Source organism: Ovis aries, chromosome 4, assembly GCF_016772045.2.
Source record: "Ovis aries strain OAR_USU_Benz2616 breed Rambouillet chromosome 4, ARS-UI_Ramb_v3.0, whole genome shotgun sequence".
Lineage (NCBI taxonomy): Eukaryota > Metazoa > Chordata > Mammalia > Artiodactyla > Bovidae > Ovis > Ovis aries.
This window is the reverse complement of record NC_056057.1, coordinates 8,752,438-8,770,112: the sequence shown is the minus strand read 5'-3', so window position 1 is coordinate 8,770,112 and position 17,675 is coordinate 8,752,438. Positions and strand designations below refer to the sequence as shown.

General features: G+C 42.5%; 1 protein-coding gene across 3 annotated transcripts in view; it reads right to left on the bottom strand.

Annotated features, from left to right (window-relative positions):
* Positions 1-17,675, bottom strand: part of CDK14 (cyclin dependent kinase 14) — a 677,451-nt gene that overhangs the window by 624,249 nt on the left and 35,527 nt on the right. The window lies entirely within an intron of this gene.

Below are 17,675 nucleotides of genomic sequence, written 5' to 3'. Positions count from 1 at the left end.
TAAAGAATTGAAATGGCTTATAAGCCATTATAAACTTAAAAAGACGTTCAGCCTATTAGTAACTAATGCAAAAATAACAGAACTAGTCAAACATTAATTTACATGCGCCCGGCTGGAAAATCTGCCAGTTCCAGAAAAGACATTAGGGCAAAGGGCAGAGAAATAGACATGAGGAGGGGGGGTAGGTAAATCAATGAATGTTCTTCAAAAAGTAATTCGGGCAATGTATATTAAAATTTTCACTCCTCATAGCATGTGTGGAGCTTCCCAGGTGACACAGTGGTAAAAAAAAATCTGCCTGCCAATGCAGGAGATATGGGCTCAACCCCTGGGATGGGAAGATTCCCTGGAGAAGGAAATGGCAACTCACTCCAGGATTCTTGCCTTGTCTGGGAAATCCCATGGACAGACTACAGTCTAGGAGTCGCAAAAGAGTCTGATACAACTTAGCAAGTGAAAACCAATAGTCCACGTGACTCGGCATTTTCCATTGTGAACAAAATTATCCATTCTCCTGTTTGTAAGGACAAAATCCTATAAAAGACCTAAATATTTACCAATTTTAAAAGAGCATAAGTAAATTCCATTGCAACTATATAATGAATAGCATACAATCTATGAACAGAATGAGTTGTATCTATATACAGGCCGATAGGAAACACCGTCAAGGTATATTGTTAGAAAGAAAAACAAGATATGTCTTAATATAAGAGGGAGGAAGCCCCAAAGCACAGAAAATGCCTGGGAGGAGTTTTCAAAATGTCGTTCCCACTTGCCACTAGGAAGGGATACTAATTACTTGGGAGGAGGAAATCTTTTTGCTTTATGCTCATTTGTGCATGCACACACTCTAATTTTTTTAAAGTGTGTGTGTCGGCAGGGGGGGAGCTTAATGCAGAAAAAAGAACAAAAGAAAAAATAAGGGTTAAGTTACAGCTACTTTCCAAGTAATTTAAAACACAATCCATCCAAGTAGCTGGAGTCTGGCTTTGAGTTTGACACTCACATGTACATTCAACCGTTAAAAATCACCTCTGAGAGAAAAAAGGTCCTTCAGTGTGCCTCTCACTAACTGCAGAACGAGAGCTCTCTGGCCATCTTAATGCAAACCACTAACTCAAAGACGGGAGGGCTCCACCAGACGATCATCTTCTTGCCCGAAGCATCACAAATCATGAAATGTGATAGAATGTTAGGCAAGGAGCGGCAAGGTTAAAGAAATACAAAGGAGTCAGCATTCACGGTCCTAACTGGTCCAGAGCACACAGTTCAGTTCAGTTCAGTTCAGTCGCTCAGTCGTGTCCGACTCTTTGCGACCCCATGAATCACAGCACACCAGGCCTCCCTGTCCATCACCAACTCCCGGAGTTCACTCAGACTCACGTCCATCGAGTCAGTGATGCCATCCAGCCATCTCATCCTCTGTCGTCCCCTTCTCCTCCAGCCCCCAATCCCTCCCAGCATCAGAGTCTTTCAGCTATTGTCAAAAAGCTGGCTGCCCCCGCCAACAGCCTCCCCCCATAAATGCCAGCCTCACGTGATCCTCTTCTCTGTTGGCCAAACCCTTCCTGAGACTAAGTGAGCACTTCCCAGATGAGTGATCTGCTTGGAAAAGAAGTCTAGTGAGTAATGGTTAATTATTCTCAGGGTGTGTGACACAGAAGGGAAACTGCATTCAGAAGGAACATTCTTTTGAGGGGGAAGAGACAGGGAGTTTGGGATTGACATGGACACTTTGCTATACTTAAAACGGATAACCGACAAGGTCCTACTGTATAGATCAGGGAACTCTGCTCAATATTATGTGGCGGTCTGGATGGGAGGGGAGTCTGGGGGAGAATGGGTACATGTGTATGTATGCCTGAGTCCTTTTGTTGTTCACATGAAGCTATTACAACATTGTTAATCAGCTATATTCCAATATAAAACAAAAATGTAAAAAATAAAATAAAATTGGACTGTGAAAAAAACAAAAGAACATTTCTCTTCCTCTTTGGTCCAATATGTTAAAGATGAGACCTTTGTATCTTAAAATGGGCTTGTATTTGCTCACAGGTGAGGCACTTTTGTTCATCTCGTAACAAATAAATTGTAACTGTCTAAAAACATTCATTTAAATGTTATCAATTATCTTATGACCTAAGCTGGACCATAAACAAGGCTGAGAGCCAAAGAATTGATGCTCGTGAATTGTGATTCTGGAGAAGTCTTGAGGGTCCCTCGGACACCAAGAAGATCAAGTTAGTCAATCCTAAAGGAAATCAGCTCTGAATATTCACTGGAAGGACTGATGCAGAAGCTGAAGCTCCAATACTTTGGCCACCTGAAGAGAAGAGCTAGGAAAGACTCTGATGATGGGAACGACTGAGGGCAGGAGGAGAAGGGGGCAACAGAGGATGCGATGGTCGGATGGCATCACTGACTCAATGGGGATGAGTCTTAGCAAACTCTGGGAGCTAGCGAAGGGCAGGGAAGCCTGGTGTGCTGCAGTCCATGGGGTCAAAAGCAGTAGGACACGACAGTGATCAAAGAACCACACAGCATAAAGGGCCCACCTCCAAATACAGTCATGCTGGACGAAAAGTTCTGGCACAGAAATTAAGGGAGGACACAATCAGCAGGTAGCAAGCCCCCTTTCACAGGGTTTCGATCCTCTCACTCCTTAGTATCTGTATATCGTTGAGATGTGAATAAGTCTGTCCCTTTCCTGCTGCCACAGACCCAAAGAGGATACGGTTGTTGGTTTGGCTCTCTGAGTCAAACACATAAAGCCACTCGACCTAGAGAAGACGTAGTAAAAAGAGAGAGAGAGAGCCACTGTCTCCTGGCTCGCTAACTCAGCAAGAATACGAGGCTGTTTACCGTCAAGGAGTGAGACCTGGAAAGAGTTGAGTGTGGGAATCGTGGGCTCCACATACATTTTACAACCCTCCTCACCACTTAGTGGGGAAACCACTTTCAGAAACAAGATTTCGCTGCTGCTGTTTCAGCCGAATCTGTAATTTTATGAATCAAAACAAGTCATCATAATTCTTATGTGATGAGAAAAGTAAAACTGAAAAGGAACTAAAATCAAAAGTCAAAGAACAGACTAAACTAGAGTGTCTGTCTTAAACGTGACAATAATTAGCGTAATATTAGCATCTGAACGGAGGCATGTGAATGGCAAACACAACAGCACATACTTCTGAATAAACAGAAAACACCAAGGACCTAACAGTTCTTCGGCCTGAGGGAACCTTTGGGAACTCCTTGCCCACGACACAGGGCCTGGTGGCTGTCTGTAATTCACACTCTCTCTGCCCGGCCTCGTTCCTCCCTTCAGGCAGAGACTGCGGCACATATTCAAGCTGCACAGGTACCTAACCTCGCTCCTATGCTGGCCACATTCCCCAGGTTCCTCCTCAAACACCTTCTTATACTTTCAGTGAAGCGCTCATCTTACCTACTATAATTAATTGCTTTCCCATGAGAAATGGAATTTTTTGAGTGCACAGGCTAAATAAGTCTTTCTCATCTTTGCCTATCTCCGGCAGAAGTCTTGACACCAAGTTAAAGCATTTGTCGCTTCAGTCCTGTCTGACTCTTCGAGATCCCACGGACTGTAGCCCACCAGGCTCCTCTGTCCGTGGGATTCTCCAGGCAAGAATACTGGAGTGGGTAGCCATTCTCTCCTCCAGGGGATCTTCCCAACCCAGGGACCAAACCCAGGTCTCCGGCACTGCAGGCAGATTCTTTACTGCCAGAGCCTCTGGGGTGCTCAGTAAACACTCTTGAATAAATAAAAAAGCCCATCATTCCTGAGGTAATCATAAGAAACAAACAGATTTTAAAACAATTTGTTTAGTCAAAGAAATACAATTTAAAGAAACTTCGACAATGGTAGGGGACACTATACTTAACAAAATAGCAAAATTGTATTTTAAATGTTCAAAACATTCTTCAACCCTTCAGAAAAATAACATGGCACTACCTATTTAAAGTCTCAGCAATCCATTCATTCCTGAGAGTCAGCTAGAATTCTATCCAAAGAAAATAACAGAAGAAAAAAAAAAAAAAAACAGCTTGTCTGGAAAGTTTCATTATTTAAAATATCAAAATATGAGAAAATCCTTATATAGGAAGAGAGTAAGCAAAGTAGTCTGCATCAATTCAATGAAATATTATGCAACAAAAAACTGATAATTTATGACAGCAGAAATACGGCACTTTTTTTTCCCCAGTGTTTAAAGTTACATCTGGAACAGTTCACCTTAAGTTTACTTAAAGGATCCAAAGTATGTCATTTCTGGCATATTCCAACCACTGACATTTTAAAACCAGAACTACTACATTATTGTTAAGGAACTCTATTGAGGTACACTTCACACGCCATACAATTTACTCGTCTAAAGTATACAACTCTACGGCTCTTAGTACATTCCCAAAGTTGAATGAACATCCACACAGTGAATCTGAGAACACTGTCGCTGCCCCACCAAGAAACCCCACTCTCCCTGGTTGTCAGTCCCTGACCTTCTCACCATCCTCCTAACCAGTCCCAGGCAGCCATCAGTCTACGCTCCACATCCACAGATTTGCCCATTTTGGAAATTTTGTGCAGTCCTGTGAGACTGGCTTCCCTCTTTCAGCATCATGTTATCAAAGCACACGCATGTCAGCATCTATCAACACTTCACTGCTTTTTATTCACAAATAACATTCCATTGCACAGATACAGCCCTTTTCACTTACCTCCTCATCAGTTGACAGACGCTGGGATTGTTCTCGTTTCCTAGCTATTATGAACACAGGTGTAGAAGTCTGTATGGGCCTGTTTTCATTTCTCCTGGATACACACTAAGGAGTGGAACTGCTGGATCATATCGTAACCGTATGTGTAACAATTCGAGGAACTACGGACAGCTCTCACGAGCAGCTGAATCACACACATCTGTGACGGCACTTGTAACTACGTCTTTTTCACTCTAGTCATCCGAGCAGGTGTAAGGTGGTATCTCACCGTGGTTTGACTTGCAAATCTCTGATAACTAATGATGCTGAGCATCTTTTCTATGTTTGTTCCCCATTTGTATATCTTCCTTGGAGAAACGTCTGTTCACATCCTTTGACAATTCTTAATAGCATTTTTGTCTTTTTATAACTGAGTTGTAATAGTTCTTTATATATTCTGGATACTTACCCCTTATCAGATATACAACATGCAAAATTTTTCTCCCATTCTGTGGGCTATCTTTTTACTTTCTTAACACTATTCTTTTAAATGTGTCCAGAGAAGCCTAAATATCATGGAGATTTCATTCCCACCATAGTCCATATACGGAGAAGGCAATGGCACCCCACTCCAGTACTCTTGCTTGAAAAATCCCATGGATGGAGGAGCCTGGTAGGCTGCCGTCTGTGGGGTCGCAAAGAGTCGGACACAACTTAGCGACCTCACTTTCACTTTTCACTTTCATGCATTGGAGAAGGAAATGGCAACCCACTCCAGCGTCCTTGCCTGGAGAATCCCAGGGACGGGGGAGCCTGGTGGGCTGCCGTCTATGGGGTCGCACAGAGTCGGACACAACGGAAGCGACTTAGCAGCAGCAGCAGCAGCTTAGTCCATATAAAACAGACATGAACAAAGGCTAGGAAATTTACATCATACCCTTTTCTCTTTGAAATATTTCATTCCTCTTCTCCCTCCGAATTTCATCCTAATGTATTTATGCTTGATAGTCTCCTGATTTATTAATACTCTGTTTTCTGTGTAACAGCTTCATACATACTTAAAAATTATTAAATGCCTTTGATCTCCTGTGACCACAAAATCTAGTCTTCAATGTTTTTCTTCTAAATTCAATTATTCTAGTTATTTTTTATTTGTGTCTTTTATTATAACTGCTCATAATTCAGGGCTTCCCAGGCGGTGTAGAGGTAAGGAATCTGTCTGCCAATGCAGGAGATGCAGCTCCGATCCCTGGGTTAGGAAGCTCTCCTGGAGAAGGAGATGGCAACCCGCTCCAGAATTCTTGTCTGAAGAATTCCATGGACAGAGGCGCCTGGTGGGCTACAGTCCATGGGTTGCAAAGGCTCAGACAAGACTGAGCACACACACACACACACACACACACATGCAAGAAGAGATCCAGATGCTGATTAATTGTATGCAACTTTCTATCTTTTACTCCAAAGTCTGGTGGCTGCAAATCCCTTGTTACACGAGACAGAGAAATACAAATTAGCTTAAAACCTATACTTTGAAAATCAGGCTTAAGCTTGACAAGCGTATGACTGGATTAATATTGCTTACACTCATCTAAACGTCACTTTGACAAACAACATGTTTGTCCTGACGGCATCTCCCCTCTAGGCATATGGCACTTGCATTAACTCTGGTGTTATCTTTGTAGCAGGAGAATATGCCTCATTGTTTTCAGAGTATTCATAATTTACAAGGTCTCTCTTTGGTCATGATTCATAATTGCTCATAATATTGAAGGCAAAGATCCCTGCACAGATGCTATTCAGTGTGTGTGGGGGGCGGGGTTAATTATTATTAATTTCAAAGAACAAACTGTTCTATTTGAAGCAAACATTCAGCAGTCATGATCCAAACGTTAGATGAAATTGTTACTTATAAAGTATAACATAAAAAAGATGTTAGGCTAAATTTTACCATGGCAACCTTGGGCAACTTGGAGAAAGTCTGCAAATATGAAGTCACAGAAGAATATAAATTCATGATATTCAAAATAATTCCATTAACAAGTATTTATTGTTAATTCTCCTTGCATATTACTCAATGATAGACATTGAGATCATACACACATTTCAACCCTTGATTCTATCACCTAACTGGCATAACGAAATACCCAAAGAATCTGAGGGCTATAAGGGGATTTGTGATACAAATATTTATCTCCAAACTTAGGTTGTCTTAATTCAAAACTATCCTCTGGGGAACTGATGACTTATAAAATCAGTTCCACAGGCAAACATTCCCTCCCATCTGCCCTTTCTGCAGTGGCATGAAAATTCAAACAAATCAACTACAAATCTCGCCAAATACACAATATTTCATGAGATGAATTAAAGTGACTTTGGAAAACTGCTTGTCATGCACAGGACCACAGAAAGAAGAGGACCACAGGATTCTCTTTATAAGCCACAATTAAAGATTTTACAATCTACAAGCTTATAGATACTTTAAAAGAGAATATAATGATTATCAAATGTTTTAATTTCTTAGAGAAATGAAAATATTTATTATAATTATACTTAAAGGACAGCAAAAGTCATTGGAAAAGGCCCTAATGCTGGAAATGATTGAGGGCAGGAGAAGGGAGCAACAGAAGATGAGAAGGTTGGATGGCATCACCAGCTTGATGGACAGGAGTTTGAGCAAACTCCGGGAGATGGTGAAGGAGAGGGAAGCCTGGTGTGCTGCAGTCCATGGGGTTGCAAAGAGTTGGATGTGACTGAGTGACTGAACAACAATATATATGTTATTATACAATTTCGGGAATGATTTTTCCCAAAAACCTTATTCATTTTCCCCCCCAATTACTGGCACATATTTTTCTAATTAACTGCAAGTAAAAACTAAAATGAACTTTATTTTCATGATGATCAGTTTATTTTCTAAAAGACCAAATCCCAATCACACTTTATATGCACAGTAATCATGAAATGTCGGTCTTCGTTTCAGTGGGTTCAGCTTCAGTGACCTTTTTCCAGGGTCAACTGTCCTTGAGCCTCCTCTCTCTATTTCCAACTAATGAGCAACATTTTAGCCAGATCTAAGCCCACCTGCAGTATTTCTCCTGTGGAACCCACAGTCATCTTTCTGCAGCTCAGCCCCAGGAGTCTTTCCCATCACCAAGCATGGGCTATGTATACCAACCCCCTACCCCATGCCCCGAGACTCACTCAAAACAACCACTGAGCAAGACACACAAGCCTCCCCAGTCCGAATTTCAAAGATCCCATTGTTAATTACTCTGGAGTAGACATTTAATTGTCAAAAAATTCTTATAATAGTGGGCCCCACTCTAAGAATCTTCAATTCTTCCTGGAAAACCGAAAACACATCCTACTTTTACTCACTTGACACTTGAACTTTAATTCATAAAACTCCCCACCTCCACGACCGCCAGCCCTTTCCACACCCCTTCATACCTCAGCATTTTCCTCATCTCTCCCTCCAGGGATTAGACACAGTCTGTCTTCCCTATTATTAATAAAAACACAAGGGAAGCAAAATAGTGGGTCTCAGGTGGGCACTCGGCCTTTCTGAGGAGCTCCAGGCAAGAAGTCACCAATTAAGCTAAGACATTTTATCACGAGTTCAGTCGGTCACAAATCATTTACTACAACTCGTATGACGTGGAAGTGAAAGTATTAAGTCATTCAGTCGTGTCAGACTCTGCGATTCCATGGATGGTAGCCCACCAAGCTCTTCTGCCCATGGGATTTCCCAGGCAACAATACTGGAGTGGGTTGCCATTTCCTTCTCCAGGGGATCTTCTGGACCCAGGGATGGAACCCAGGTCTCCCGCATTGCAGGTGGTTTCTTTTTTTTCTTTTTTTTTTTTTGGTTTCTTTTTTTTTTTTTTTAATTTTAAAATCTTTAATTCTTACATGCGTTCCCAAACATGAACCCCCCTCCCACCTCCCTCCCCATAACATCTCTCTGGGTCATCCCCATGCACCAGCCCCAAGCATGCTGTATCCTGCGTCAGACATAGACTGGCGATTCAATTCACATGATAGTATACATGTTACAATGCCATTCTCCCAAATCATCCCACCCTCTCCCTCTCCCTCTGAGTCCAAAAGTCCGTGATACACATCTGTGTCTCTTTCCTGTCTTGCATACAGGGTCGTCATTGCCATCTTCCTAAATTCCATATATATGTGTTAGTATACTGTATTGGTGTTTTCCTTTCTGGCTTACTTCACTCTGTATCATCGGCTCCAGTTTCATCCATCTCATCAGAACTGATTCAAATGAATTCTTTTTAACGGCTGAGTAATACTCCATTGTGTATATGTACCACAGCTTTCTTATCCATTCATCTGCTGATGGACATCTAGGTTGTTTCCATGTCCTGGCTATTATAAACAGTGCTGCGATGAACACTGGGGTACATGTGTCTCTTTCCATTCTGGTTTCCTCGGTGTGTGCAGGTGGTTTCTTTACCGTCAGAGCCACTGGGAACGATGTAGAGCATCTAGTGAGTTCAGAGACATTAAATGGGCAGCTTGGAAAAATAAGCCAAAGACAGAATGCAAGAATCCTTGGTTCCATGATGTCTGCATAAGAACAAAGGTTCTCAGCCCTACCAGACCAGTGCCACCTTCAGATACCAAACCACTGGAATCCACAGAGAATGTGTATGCACACAGACAGAGACAACTGCAGTATGAAGGAAAATGACAGAGAATAGCTTTTGCCATCTTTCATACGTGTAAATTACATGTATACATATTTCCAGATGCAAACAGACAGGACCACATCAAATGATTTAATGATAATGACGCCAGATGCTTGCAACTATTTCAAATGAGTCTGAACTTAGAAGAGGTAAAATGCATTCACCTGAAAATGTTCAATGCTTTTTATTGGATATTTTTATTTGTTTTGCTTTTATTTATTTTTTTACTGAGGGATAATTGCTTTACAGAATTTTGCTGTTTTCTATCAAACCTCAACATGAATCAGCCACAGGTATACATATATCCCCTCCCTTTTGAAACTCCCTCCCATCTCCCTCCCCGTCTCACCCCTCTAGGTTGATACAGAGCCCCTGTTTGAGTTTCCTGAGCCATACAGCACATTCCCCTTGGCTGTCTATTTGACATGTGGTAATGTAAGTTTCCATGTTACTCGTTCCATACATCTCACCCTCTCCTCCCCTCCCCCCATGTCCATAAGTTGGATATTTTTAAATAAAGGCCAAGTGTGTGTGTGTGTGTGTGTGTGTGTGTGTGTATTAATAATCATTATATTGCCCACAAATATGTATTGGTACAATTCAGATGTCACAAACAGCACTGCCACAGGTGAAAGGATTTACCAAAAGGTGGACATGTCTTTAAAAAGTTACCAATAAATCAAAATCAGTCAGTTCAGTCACTCAGTCATGTTCCGACTCTTTGCGACCCCATGGACTGCAGCACACCAGGCCTCCCTGTCCATCACAAACTCCCAGAGCCTACTCAAACTCACGTCCATCATGTCGGTGATGCCATCCAACCATCTCATCCTCTGTCGTCCCCTTCTCCTCCCACCTTCAATCTTTCCAATTAGTCAGTTCTTCGCATCAGGTGGCCAAAGTATTGGAGTTTCAGCTTCAGTCCTTCCAATGAATATTCAGGAATGATTTCAAATCTTCAGGACGGACTGGTTTGATCTCCTTGCAGTCCAAGGGACTCTCAAGAGTCTTCTCCAACACCACAGTTCAAAAGCATCAATTCTTCAGCACTCAGCTTTCTTTATAGTCCAACTCTCACATCCATACATGACTACTGGAAAAACCACACCTTTGACTAGATGGACCTTTGTTGGTTGGTAAAGTAATATGCTGTCTAGGTTGGTCATAGCTTTTCTTCCAAGGAGTAAGCATCTTTTAATTTCATGGCTGCAGTCACCATCTACATTGATTTTGGAGCCCCCCAAAATATAAAGTCTCACTGTTTCCATTGTTTCCCCATCTATTTGCCATGAAGTGATGGGACCAGATGCCATGATCTTACGTTTTCTGAATGTTGAGCTTTAAGCCAACTTTTTCACTCTCCTCTTTCACTTTCATCAAGAGACTCTTTAGTTCTTCTTCACTTTCTGCCATGAGGGTAGTGTTATCTGCATATCTGAGGTTATTGGTATTTCTCCCAGCAATCTTGATTCCAGCTTATGCTTCATCAAGCCCAGCATTTTGCATGATGTACTCTGCATAGAAGTTAAATAAGCAGGGTGACAATATACAGCCTTGACGTACTCCTTTCCTGGTTTGGAACCAGTCTGTTGTTCCATGTCCAGTTCTAACTGTTGCTTTGACCTGCATACAGATTTCTCGGGAGGCAGGTCAGGTGATCTAGTATTCCCATCTCTTTAAGAATTTTCCACAGTTTGTTGTGATCCCACTTCCCTTGTCGCTCAACTGGTAAAGAATCCGCCCACAATGTGGGAGACCTGGGTTTGATCCCTGGGTTGGGAAGATCCCCTAGAGAAGGGAAAGGCTACCCACTGGCCTGGAAAATTCGGTCCCAAAGAGTCGGACACGACTGAATGACTTTCACTTTCATACAAAGGCTTTGGCATAGTCAATAAAGCAGAAGTAAATGTTTTTCTGGAATTCTCTTGCTTTTTTGATGACCCAGAAGATGCTGGTAACTTAATCTCTGCTTCCTCTGCCTTTTCTAAATCCAGCTTGAACATCTGGAAGTTCACAGTTCAAGTACTGTGGAAGCCTGGCTTGGAGAATGTTGAGCATTACTGTGTTAGCGTGTGAGATGAGTGCAACTGTGCAGTAGTTTGAACATTCTTTGCCATTGCTTTTCTTTGGGATTGGAATGAAAACTATGGGCAGAAATCAAAGTACAGCTTTCTAAGTATCCAGCAGTCACATTTTCTGAAAATTTCAACATATATTACTGTTAAAACTGGGTCCCCAAAATTTTGTCTTTATATGTCAAATAGGGTTAGGTTTTTGGTAATTACAGACGGGTATTTCACCAAACCTCCAATAAGGATAATCTAAGATTTTGCAGGGGAAAAGGCAATGGCACCCCACTCCAGTACTCTTGCGTGGAAAATCCCATGGGCGGAAGAGCCTGGTGGGCTACCGTCCATGGGGTCGCTAAGAGTTGGACACAACTGAGCGACTTCACTTTCACTTTTCACTTTCATGCATTGGAGAAGGAAATGGCAACCCACTCCAGTGTTCTTGCCTGGAGAATCCCAGGGATGGGAGAGCCTGGTGGGCTGCCGTCTATGAGGTCGCACAGAGTCGGGCATGACTAAAGTGACTTAGCAGCAGCAGCAAGATTTTGCAGAACGCACAGGGTAAGCTTTCATTTGTTTGGTTATTATTGTTCTGTAAACTACAAAACGCCTAGACCTCTGATTGCCTACCCACCAAACACCAGTCGCACGCTCTGTGCTCCTGGCCCACCAGAGTCAGTTCCCACCGATTTCCGTAACACTCCGGGAGGAAGCAGTCCCCCTCCCACTGAGACCCAGTGAATAAAGCTCTACAGAAAAGTACTGCCTGGGGACTAACAGGCTCCAGACCCAGTGCAAGACACTAGAGTAAGGTGGTAAAAAAAAAACAAAAACAAAAAAACGAAACAAAGTGTAGCGGCTTCCCTGGTGTTCCAGGGGTTAAGAATCCACTTGCCAAAGCAGGGGACATGGCTTCGATCCCAGGTCCAGAAAGATCCCACATGCCCTGCGGTAACTAAGTCCCTGAGCCACGGCTACTGAGCCCATGTACTGCTCCTACTGAAGCCTGCACACCTTTCAGCCTGAGCTTCACAAGAGAAGCCACGGCAGTAAGAAGCTCACACCACAAAGAAGAGGAGTCCCTGCTCTTGGCAGCTACGGAAAGCTCAGGGGCAGCAGCAAAGACTCACTGTCAAAACTAACTAAATAAGTCAATATTTTTAAAAACAGGATAATAACTATAGCAAATATCTTTAAAAAAAATAAACTTGAAAAAAAATAGAACCTAGAGCACAGCGGAGAAAGTGACGTTAAACAACACCCAAGTCATTACGTCAATATAAAACACTCTATGCCATGAAAGAAAATTAACAAACTAATAATTTAGATGGTGGGGTGGCATCAGACTTTAGAAGTTTGCAGATCAGTGAAAATATTGTCTTTTATTAACTTGGAGACATAAATAGGTTTGTCGGTTTATTGATTTTGCCATGAAAGATCATTTTTAAAAAAAGAAGAACTACCATTTACCATCACCATGGTAACAAGAAGGCAGGAAAGAAATTATTTCTGAATTTTAAAAGAGTCGCTAAAACAAGAACACGTTTAGTGTAGTGGAAAACCTTACTCACTGTATTATTATTTTTCTCTTTTTGTTGCAGGCTAGGAAAAACTTAAACAAAGATTGGCATTTTGTGACCACAGCACAAAATCCTTGCTTCTGAGAAAGGCAAAATCTCAGGCCCCGTCTCAAACCTACTGCACCTAATCTGTTAACAAGACCCCCAGGTGATTCACATCCACATTATAGTTTGAGGAACACTGTCCTAGAATAGAAAATGACCTTCCAATGGCTGAAATTCAGCCATAACCATCTACACTGGTGACTCAAAAATTATCTTTAATCCTCAAGAACCGTTTTTCTCTACAAAGGTAATAGAGGGATCCTGGAAAGACGAGGGCACAGGATGAAACATACAACACATGAGCTGGCACAGTAAGGATCAGTCTTCTTTTACCTTTTAAACCTGATAAACTGGAAACATATGGGAGGCAGGTGTCAATCACAAATGACATTCACAGCTTTGCAGTAGGAGTTCCCAGCTTCCACGCCAGGCAGAGCATCCAGAGACCATGCTAAATTCTGCGTCTTACTCAGATAGCTAAGTCTCACCACTTGTCGTTCAGTTGCCAAGTCACATTCACGCTGCCACCACATGGACTGCAGGCTTCCCTGTCCTTCACTACCTCCCAGAGTTGCTCAAACTCATGTCTACTGAGTGGATGATGCCATCCAACCATCTCATCCTCTGTCCCCGGCTTCTCCTCCTGCCTTCAATCTTTCCCAGCATCAGGGTCTTTCCCAGTGAGTTGGCTCTTCACATCAGGTGGGCAAAGTACTGGAGCTTCAGTTTTAGCATCAGCCCTTCCAATGAATATTCAGGGTTAAATTCCTTTAGGATTGACTGATTTGATCTCCTTGCAGGCCAAGGGACTCTCAAGAGTCTTCTCCAGCACCATACTTCAAAAGCATCAATGGAGGGGGACCTCAATAAAGTCCAAATCATACTTTGATATGCTGGGTTAAATATTATATAAAATTAGTCACCGATTCTTTTTATATTTTAATGTGACCTCTAGAAAACTCATTTTCTCGTAAGTTTTAGTGTGACTTGCATTATAGATCCACTGGAGAGTAAAGGTCAAGCAGTTCATTAGACTTATACATGCATCAACCATATGTTTAAAATAAGTACGGAGTTGGGTTAAGTCCTAAAGAATAACTGCAGAAACCGTGTTTAGGAGGTAGCCAAACTTAAAAGGGGATGGCAAGTGTTCAGCAGATCTTTTTATTTTAACAACTGCTGAGCAAGTGAGTCCTTCTGAAATGAGGGGGCGGGGGGCGGGGGTCCCTGAATTTACATCCAAAGAAGCGAGAAACATCAAGTGTTTAATAAAAATAGAGCAAGGGGAGGAGCTGACACTAACTGAAAGGCAATCCCCCAGCGATGATGAGTTCTCTCAGAGTCCAGGAATGCAGAGGCGTAGAAAAGATAAACAAATTCCACTGACAATAGCCAATAAATTCCTGGCCTGAGCCACTCAAATCACCAAACCTTTCCACCCCTAAAATGGGAAAGGTGAAAACCACAAGCCCAATACCTGGATCCAATCAAGAAAGGTGTCAGGCATGGAGAACACCAGGGGCTGACCATACTTATTTGCAGAGATGAAACTATAAATGAAAATGAATTCACAATTCTTGCGCAGTACAAATAAAAACTAGAAAAACTTCCATGAGATTAAAAAGTAGATTCAAAAAAGTTTTTTTTTTTAATAAGACCTGACACACCAGTGTGAAAACAGTATCCCCAACAATGGGAAAATGGTGCTGGGTTAGTCAGTTTGGGAATGAGGTTACCAATCTGTAACTAGCAGAGGAGCTGAAGCCATATCCAATCTGGGCAGATTCCTTTCATTCCCGCCTGGGAACAATCCCATCACTTAGGAAGCCTGGATCTCTGCCAAGGCTCTGCTTCTGCAGTCGGCTGGGGGATGGGCGAGGAGGGTGGAAATGTCTGGGCAGCTGGCTTTTATCACAAAGCCTTCTCTCTTCAAAAGGCTTATCATGAATTTCCTAGACATGGTATAACACAGTATTTTAAGAGTTTAACAATAGAAAAATATCACATTTAAAACATAAGTGTCCAGTGCGTAGGAGGCCAATAACTACATAAAGGGAGGCTAGTGCTTATATGAAAATATATTCTAAACGTTTTTAAATTCCTTTCACTAGGCTAAACCTCAACAAATCTATAAGGGAGAAAAACCAACATACTGAGAGCTTAATAGAAGCACCAGGTACTTCCCTACCTTGTCACACTTCAGAATGACTAACTTTCGATAAGAAACTTGTAAGTCACTCATGTATTAAAATTCATGTGATCTTAACGACCTCAGGTTATGTTTCAGTTACGTTTGTCGCTCATCAGTCGTGCCGGACTCTTTGCGACCCCGTGGGCTCCTCTGTCCAGGCAAGAATACTGCAGTGGGTTGCCATTTCCTTCTCAGCAGATCTTCACAACCCCATGAGGTAGGTGTTATCAGTATCCCCCGTTCAGGATACGTGGGGAGGCAGGAGTATCGCATGACCAAGAGGTGCTGGAGCCTGGACGGGCCTGCAGGTTTATGACGTCAGACTCGCCGCTTCGGCACCCTGAACTCTCACCTAACCCAGGGCACTGCCTCACAGCCTTCACCCTCAGGCAGGAGACGGAGGCTCAGAGGGACCCAGAGACTGACTGTCCGTCCCAACAAAGAGCCTGCAGAGGGGACCAAGGACTCACACCCATACCAAATGCTGAATTCTTCTCAAAAGCAGCTTCCTGTTTGCACCAAACCTTTGGCCCAGTTTGTAATGCTCTCACAAGTATGTTCGCCCTATCCCCCAGGGAAGAGTGGCTAGCCACTTCTCCCTTCTGTTCCCTTAGCTAAACTGCCGAGACTCCTACTACAGTTTGAGCGGCTGGCCCTGAAGGCATCTGGAAAACACAAAAGAGGACGGATGCTCTGCTGCTGCTGCTGCTGCTCAGCCACTTCAGTCCTGTCCGCCTCTTTGTGGCCCCGTGGAGTGGAGCCCATCAGGCGCCTCTGTCCATGGGATTCTCCAGGCAAGAATACTGGAGTGGGTTGCCATGCCCTCCTCCAGGGGATCTTCCCAACCCAGGGATCAATCCCACATCTCCATCTCATGCACTGCAGGCGCATTCTTTACCACTGAGCCACCGGGGAAGCCCTCTTCACGGTTTTGTAAAAGTAAGTATTCAGGTCTAAAAATCTGTCATGGAATATAAAGAATCAAATGTATCTGTCCAAATGGACAAATTAGTGGGTGAGTCACATTAATTCTCATTAAAATTATAAGACTGAGGAAATTAAATATCACTTCAGAGGCCACATTATTAGAGCTTGCCTGATTTGATCCTGAATGCAATATCCTTAAATCCTGACTTTGGTGGGTGAAGCAGAATAATGGGGTCAAAGCAGGAGGCCAGGAAACCCTGGTTGCAGACCCAGCTCCACTGTGAGAATACAAAACTGTAGCCTGGGGCCCAGCACTCCCCTTCTTGGAATGCAGTTTCCCCTCCACAAAACAGGGATGAAAATATTTATCCACTGCTTCACAGGGTTGCTGCAAGAAATGACTGAAGTAACATGTGAAATTGTTTTGTAAACCCTGAAGCCCTGTAAAATCTGTTCTGAAAACACAGTGATGCTCTTGCCTGGTATGAGCCAGCATGAGAAGGGTTTCAGGACCTCAGATGACAACAAAGAGGAGGAATGAGGTCTGTCCCTCTCATCCCAGAAACCCAGTAACTTAGCCTCCAGGTGAATTCACCACCAGATTCTCAGGTCACGAGCTGTGTTTTTAAACAACAGTAAGAGATAATAAGCACGGATTTAAATAAAAGGCTTGCAAACTCCGGAAGGCAAATCACCCCAGCAAGTGCCATCCTAATCAAATCTCCAAGAGATGCCTAAGGATGCTCGAGGGGAGCTTTCATTGCTAGACCCTTTGATCAAGTGCAAGATGAAGGATTTTACCTTAAAATTACTTAAAAATGAATGACATGTACAATGCTTAGACACTTTACGTTTTTTTAAATCAACCACCACCAACAAAAAAACGTAGGAAAACAAACCAACACTTTAAAATTGAATGTTCAGAACACTTTGAGATAATCCTTTTCAGATGTTTTTATTTTCCCTCCATGTATCACATTATCAACACGCCAGTAGCAAAGTCTGTTACCAAACGTGCCAAGAAGATGCATATATGGGGAACAGCCCTTTAAAAAGAGGAGCAAAATAGCTCAAGATCTTCTAATTCAACTCCAGTAACAGCTGCCCCTCTCTTAAAATAAAGGCTGCCTAATTATTGGTATTCATGTGGTCAGGCTATACCATCAGAAGACAGAGCCACGCTTTCAGGCCACAACAGAAATCCTTTTAAGCCATTTGACATCTTGCACGGTGTAGTTTTAGGCCTGCACATATGCCTCAGCTAGAGACAGAAAAATCACATGATTACAAACCTTAGGAAAAAAATTTTTTTTAAGTCTGAGGCCAACATTTTTAAAATAAGTAAAAGAAACAGAATTTTAAACAATTACAGTACAAGGAAGCCAGTGCGCTGACAAATGACATGCTACTACATTAATGATGGAAACTATGAATATTCATT